Raw genomic sequence first — 7,674 nt, forward strand, 5'->3', positions numbered from 1 at the left:
GCTATGATCAGGCTGTTAGAAGAAGTGAGATATAGTCTCTCTTCCTTGGAGAAGTTTTTGCCTACTTAAAGAAATAAGACAACTAAAACATTTTTTCCATTAGTGAACAAAGGGTATGATAAAGTATCCAAATTTTTGAATGTGTTTTCTCATATTTCAGCACCACTATCGGTGTCAGGTATTCAACTGAGTTTTTTGTAATTAATATTTACACTGTGAAAGTGTCCAAAACCTAAGTTCTGTATAAACATAATGAAGACACAGTCCCCGCCTCAATGAATTTACAATATAAAGGCCCAGTCCAACAATCTGAAGAGTGTAGGCAGACACCTGTGTTCATGGAGAGTTCCACTGACTCCAGTGAACCTCCACATGAAGATAAAGATCTGTCCACACAGATCAGCTTTCAGGATCAGGGCCGAAAGAGATGAAAAAGCAGACAAAGACTAAATGGGAAAGGATATAACATGCAGGCAAAGTGATCTGGCCTGGCAGGTACATGTCATATTAGTTTGCTATCCTTCATCTATTTATTTTTTACCTGTTTACAGATTTTATTTCTATTAGAAAAACCTTAATTTTAGATTTTTCTAAAACTTCATTTTAGAAGGAACAGCAGAGTGACAGCCTCAGCAAGAGAGAATTTCTGAGAACACTAAAAATGCATCCTCTTATAGTGCAAATGTAAGTTACCAAGGAGACCTTAGGACAAATGGCACCTGTTAGACTCTAATTACAACTGACTTTTTGTGGAAAAGTTACATGTTCTTCTTAAAGTGATCTTCTCTGCTTGTTTGACTTGGAAAGTTGAATAATAATTAGAGTAAAAGGTGCTCCTGCGGTGGGGCTAATGTGCCAGTATTACTGAATTGCCCAAGACCCTATGGTTTGCATCATGTGCAATCCTTAAACATCAGCTCATATTTTCCAATTAAGAGTAACTAATGTTCCTTTATGTCTAGCAAAATATAATCAATCATTTATCCCTGCTGGAATCATGTAAGCAGAAGCTACCATTATAGCTATAGGACAAATAAAATTGTGAGACGATTATAGCTCTCTCTCCCCACACCCCGCTTTTGACTGTATTTCAGATCATATAATTTTTAAGGAAAAAAAATCAGCATACCCTCTTGCTGACGAACTAATTGGCTAGAGCAATTACCGTTGTGGATGGGACAAAGCTATTAAAAGATTTAACACAGCAGTACTCACTATGGATATATCTACACGGCATATGCCTTACGGCGGAGTGTAGTGTACATACACTGCATGCCCCTCAAGAATGGGTATAAATAGCAGTGTAGACCGCAAGGCACCGCATAGGCAAGTAAATACATGCCTCAACTCTGTGGGTGTGTGCCCTACATGGCTCTTTACATGCTCAAGTAGTGCCTCTTCCTGTCTACATTGCTATTTTAAGCAGCACAGTGTCCCGCTGCCTCCCCACGGCATGAACCTTTTCCTGTTGCAGTGAAAGACTCTGTAGTGTGGAGGCAGTGGGGAAAGGCTCCAGCAGATCCCAGAAACGTTCTGTGCTGCTTCCCCATCAGAGCCTTTCACTGACACATGTAGCTATGCGAAGCAGTATGGATGCAGCCTGCTTTTCATTGCCACCTATAGCTACATATACCCTACATCAGTGGTTTTCAAACTTTTTTTCTGGGGACTCAGTTGAAGAACATTGTTGATGCCCATGATCCAACAGAGCTGGGGATGAGGGGTTTGGGGTGTGGGAGGGGGCTCTGGACTGGGGCAGGGGGTTGGGGTGTGGGAGTGAGTCAGGGCTGTGGGCTGGGGGTGCAGGCTCTGAGGTGAGGCCAGGGATGTGGGGTTGGGGTACAGGAGGGGCTCTGGGTTTGGTGGGGGCTCAGGCCTGAGGCAGGGGATTAGGGTGCAGGAGGGGGTCAGGGCTCTGGGCCGGGGATGAGGGGTTTGGGGTGCAGGAGGGGGTCTGGATTTGGGGGGGTCTCAGGGCTGGGGAAGGGGCTTGGGGTGCAGGAGGGGATCAGGGATTTGGGCTGGGGGTGCAAGCTCTGGGATGGGGCAGGGGATGAGGGGTTTGGGCTGCAGGAGGGGGTCTGGATTTGGGGGGGTCTCAGGGCTGGGGCAGGGGGTTGGGGTGCGGGAGGGGATCAGGGGTCTGGGCTGGGGGTGCAAGCTCTGGGATGGGGCAGGGGATGAGGGGTTTGGGGTACATGAAGGGGTTCCAGGTTTGGGGGGGCCGGGGGCTTGAGCATGGACTTATATCCGAGGGCTCCTGGTTAGCGGCACAGAGGGGGTGCAGAGGCAGGCTTCCCACCTGTCCTGGCACCGCAGACTGCACTGCGTCCTGGAAGCGGCCAGCGGCAGGTCTGGCTCTTAGATGGAGGCGTGCAAGTGGCTCTGTTTGACTCTCGCCTGTAGGTACCGCCCTCTCCCCCGATGCTTGGGGCAGGGACAGTGCATGGAGTCCCATGATCCCCCCGCCTAGGAGCTGGACCCACTGCTGGATGCTCCCAGGGTGCGCCGCGGTGTCAGAAGAGGTAGGCACTAGCCTGCCTTAGCTGGGCAGCACTGATGACAGGACTTTTAACATCCCGGTCGGCGGAGCTGACCAGAGCAAGGCAACCCAGCACCTTACATGCCGTGACCCAGTAGTGGGTCGAGGCCCACAGTTTGAAAAACACTGCTATACATGCTACTGCCAGTGGTGGATGGAATAGATATAGCCTATGTTAAAACCTGAACTGGTCAAACTTTTCAAATAATTTTTCTACATCTCCCAAATGTTCAGTTTTTCACTAATGTTTCTCTAATGTTTTTACTGATTTTTTGAAACTAAGTTGTAGTGAAATTGTGTGCAAAATAAATATTGAACATTTTCATTTACCAAAAAGCAGTTCTTAGTGAACAAAATATTTGATAACATTTTAGAACATATTTTAAAAATTGGGGATAAAATTAATAAAAATGTCACAAGCTTTTGTGGAAAAATTACAATTTGTGTATTGGTGCCAATCATACTACTTTTCCAGATCTTTCCAAGTTTGTGGAAGTTGTTTGCTGCTTTAGAGATTTGGTGCTTGACATTGCATCACCACCATCTTACTCAGTAGAAAGGTAAAATGACTTACTTCTTCTTCCGCTTCTCTGTCTACTACTCTGATGGTTGCTTTTGGGACACTGAGGGCCATATATTTTGCCTTCCCCTTGTTGATAAACAAACTAATTTGTTTTGCTGTGTGTGGTTTGTTTAAATAATACCCTATTATTAATATGTAATTGACTCTTGATGTTTTTCTGTCCTTCCTCCCTCATTGATTTTAAATGAGTCTCTAACACTAACTTCCCATGATACGAGCTGTAGTATGAAAGACTAACTGTAAAAGAGTCATTATTCTGGGGGCTAAAATGTTAGAAAAACAAGGTGTTCATACAGTCCATGCACAGCAATTAAGCCTTCAACAAGAAAGAACTAATTATATTATTTCAATAAAGTGACTTTTATAAGCCCCAATAGGTCATGGAAAGTAAATCCAAGAGCACGAGGAAGAAATCAGCCATGAAAAGAGACTGACACTCAGGAACTGGGAGCTTCCTCCAGGTTAAGCAGGAATTACTGCTGCAGAGCTTCTTAAATGAGAGAATCATAGACATTACACATGGAAAATACCTAATACATTGGGTCATGTTGGATGTGACCTTGTTAGTTCAGTTACTTGGTGTTCCAAACGTTTTTAATAATGAACTGCAAGCATAGTCAACAATTGGCAATATATTTTAATCAATAATGGCCCACTATCATATTTAATTATTTGCAATAGTTATTCTCTAAGTCAGTGTTTCCCAAACTTGAGATGCCGCTTGTTTAGGAAAAGCCACTGGCAGGCCGGGACGGTTTGTTTCCTGCCACATCTGCAGGTCCAGCCGATTGCAGCTCCCACTGTGGGGAAAAAAAAACCCAGAAGCCATCAGGAATCAATGTTGCATACATTATTATTGGTCTGTGTTTCAGACAATCTATATCAGGGATTGGCAACCTTCGGCACAGGGCCCGCCAGGGTAAGCACCCTGGCAGGCTGGTTTGTTTACCTGCCGCGTCCGCAGGTCTGGCCGATCGCGGCTCCCACTAGCCGCGGTTCACTGCTTCAGGCCAATGGGAGCTGCGGGAAGCGGCGTGGGCCGAGGGATGTATTGGCTTCCACTTCCAGATTGGCCAGACCTGCAGACGCGTCAGGTATACAAACCGGTCCGGCCCGCCAGGGGCTTTCCCTAAACAAGCGGTGTCCCAAGTTTGGGAAACACTACTCTAAGTATTTCTCTCCTGCTGACTATGCTTTGAATGTATTAAGTTTTTCCAAGATGAATCTCTTATTTAGTTATTTCCTGTCAATATTTCTCACCTCTCTAGATGCCTTTGTATTATCTTTCTGGTTCCATGGGTGATTGCAGCACCTTCCAGGTTAGTATCATCATAGAGTTAATTAAGGCACTGGTTATCCCTTCTTCATTATTGACCTTGAAGATATTAAATAATTGTTTGGCTTTATGCACTATAATGGGACTACTCACAGTTCATAAATGTAAGCATGCGCATGAGTCTTTGCAGGATCAGGGCCTACATTTATTTAACTAACCAATAATAATTCACCTAGTAGGTAAATCTCTCTTAAGTTGGACTTTTTATTGATTCCTCCAATGAAATTTCTTGACCCTCTGAACTGTATCTGTAGTTAGCTGAGGCATATGTTAGTTCTTGCTCTTCTTCCTCAAAGCAATATTTGTAGATGTCACTAGATTTTTCTTTTGTAACTCAGTCAATGGTATTGCCAGTTTTAATACAGTTGGCTAAAATAGGTAGTATCTGCCACATACAACTGATCAGTACGGCAAAGATTTTGTGATCTTTACAGTTTACCGTGTACTACACTAGACTTAATTGTCATTGAATAGGACCTGCTTTTGGTCTCAATGGCAGTATGTTGTACAAATTCGTTGTACAATCACCTAGGATGGATTTTGTCTACTGACAGTTGGTTCTACCTGCAGTTTATAAACATACCCTCAAAGGTCTGGTTTTATGAGATCCAGTTGAGAATAAATGTTTCATCTAAAAAGATGGTGCCTGGCTAGTGCTGCATTTTAGAGTATAGAATCATAGAAATATAAGGCTGGAAGGGACCCGGAGAAGTCATCAAGTCCACCCCCCTGCACTGAGGCAAGACCAAGTAACCCTAGACCATCACTGACAGGTATTTGTCCAACCAGTTTTTAAAAACTTCCAGTGATGGGGATTCCACAACCTCCCTTGGAAACAAATTCAAAAGCTTAACCACTCTTATGGTTAGAAAGGTTTTCCTAATATTTAACCTAAATTTGCTGCAGATTAAGCCCATTACTTCTTGTCCTGTCTTCAGTGGACATGGAGAACTAACGATCATCATCCTTTTTATAATAGCACTTAACAGATTTGAAGATTGTTATCAGGTCCCCCCTCAGTCCTCTTTTCTTAAGACTAAACATGCCCAGTTTTTTTTAACCTTTGCTCATAAATCGGATTTTCTTAACCTTGTATCTTTTTTGTTGCTCTCCTCTGGACTCTCCAATTTCTCCACACCTTTCCCAAAGTTTGGCATCCAGAATGGGACACAATACTCCAGTTGAGGCCTCTTAGTGCTAATTAGAGTGGGACAATTACCTTCAGAGTCTTACACACGACACACCTGTCTTACACACTTCTGAATGATTTTAGCCCATAACTGCATCACATTGTTGACTCATATTCAATTTGTGATCCACTGTAATCCTCAGAGCCTTTTCAGTAGTACTACGCCATAGCCAGTTATTCCCCATTTTGTAGCTGTGCATTTGATTTTTTTTCCCTAAGTAAAGTACTTTGCATCTTTCAATATGAAAATAAGAAATAGGCCAGCTTCTTTTCCTGTGTGCCCTTTCCTGATTCCATGGACTATAATCCTCTTTTTTGAACAAACCATACACTGAAGCTAGAGGGGAGTTGTGTGGTTAAATGTGTGCTTCCATATAGCTGCACGAATTTGTGAAATAATGATTGGAATGAGGGTCCGATACACATGAGTGATTCCAGGGGGAAAAAATGGGTTTCCTGGTTCAAATGACATGACCTGAATTAGAGCTTTGAAGCCAAACACTGTTGTCATGGTGTCCATGACTCCTGAAGTCACTGTTACCCTAATAAATTATGGATCATTTTCACTGAGAATCTGTTATGGCTCCACCACTCTCCTTAGTATTTCCTATTTGCTAGTTTAGGGGGTTATTGTGCTGGCTTATGAGGATCTCATCCTAACTCTCACCTTGCATTGTATGGGAGTTTGGGCATCTAAATCCAGGGTTGTGAATTCCATTAGGTGTCAGGGCATCTAAGAGTTAGTTAGCTGTTGCAACGCCTAAGTCCCTTTGTGGATCTAGTCCAGCGTGCTTATTACTTCAGTGGTATGTGCTAATATTGGAGATAACATGCAAAAAAAAAAAAAAAAAAAAAGAGAAATCTGGCCATTTCTGATCACAACATGCATTTGTGTTTATTGGGGCTCACGGAATTTGTTTGCACTGCCTTACTGAGCTCTACTACTTCTAAGGGTGAACTAGCTCCTCAAGGTCTCCCAGGACAGAAAGCTGAGCGGTGGTGGGAGGTGGGGGGCAGTATTTGGTACTTTAGATAAGGCACTAGAAGATTCTTTTTCAGGATAAAAGAGAGCCCTGTAAACATGCCCTATTATTCTTCAGTTTATCATCACTGACTTTTTTTGATGATAATTGAAGGAACAAAAAACACCGCTAGTGTTTGGGAATTCATTAAATTGAATTTTATCTAATTTTATTTATTTTATATAAATGTATCCAAAGAAAGGTGCAATCATAAACCTCCATATGAGCACATCTCCCATTCCAGCACAAAAAGGAATAGATAAAGAGCCTGCATTTTTTGTATTAGGGTTACACAACTGCATCTGTAGTGTTGATAAATCTTGAGGACATTGTGTGGCACCTGCAATTTCCTTCACTTCAGATCAATTGGGTGTGGGGGGTGGGGGAAGTGCATTCTAAAGCCTGTGCACAGCAAAACTGGGACAGAAAACCAACTACATTTTTTTGCTTCTCATTACCCTTTATGATAATTCGTCTCTCTTTTTCACTTCACTTCATCCAGAAGATGGTGCTGCTGCTTCTGCTGCAACAGATGCTAACATGTTGCAGCTTCTACCACTGAAGCAAGAAACAGACTTGGCACTAGTGTCTTTCTGAACTGGTGGGGCATTTCAATGAGATTTACTAATTTATCCTTCTGCCTTAAATTTAATTTTTGTGTTATTATTAGGATTTCTTAATATCACAATTTATTATTAAACGCTTTTAGTTTTAAAAGGCATATGAACTGGGTTTGGCTGGAATCAGAGGTCTCTAATCTGAACTAGTAACAGGGTTTACTTGTTGCTAAAACACAGAAGCCTTAACTAGTCCAATTTAATGGAGGGAGAAATTAACATGCTCAGTCAATTGAACCACTGCAAATACCTTGTCATCTTGTCCTCTCCAAATCCTTTGTTAACTTATTTCATCCACCTGTTGCATTTTGTCATCAGCCTAGATTGTAAACTCTCTGGGACAGGGACTGTCTTTTTGCTATTTGTTTGTAAAGCACCAAGAACT

The 7,674-nt window shown here is 42.6% G+C and overlaps 1 long non-coding RNA gene across 1 annotated transcript; it reads left to right on the forward strand.

Annotated features, from left to right (window-relative positions):
- Nucleotides 1-605: 605 nt before the first annotated feature.
- Nucleotides 606-3,586, forward strand: LOC120395580. The gene is made up of 3 exons (XR_005592710.1): nucleotides 606-684; nucleotides 3,018-3,102; nucleotides 3,503-3,586. It is a non-coding gene; the product is annotated as an uncharacterized LOC120395580 (long non-coding RNA).
- The last annotated feature ends 4,088 nt before the right edge of the window (nucleotides 3,587-7,674 follow it).

Source organism: Mauremys reevesii, linkage group 1 (genome assembly GCF_016161935.1).
Source record: "Mauremys reevesii isolate NIE-2019 linkage group 1, ASM1616193v1, whole genome shotgun sequence".
Taxonomy (NCBI): domain Eukaryota; kingdom Metazoa; phylum Chordata; order Testudines; family Geoemydidae; genus Mauremys; species Mauremys reevesii.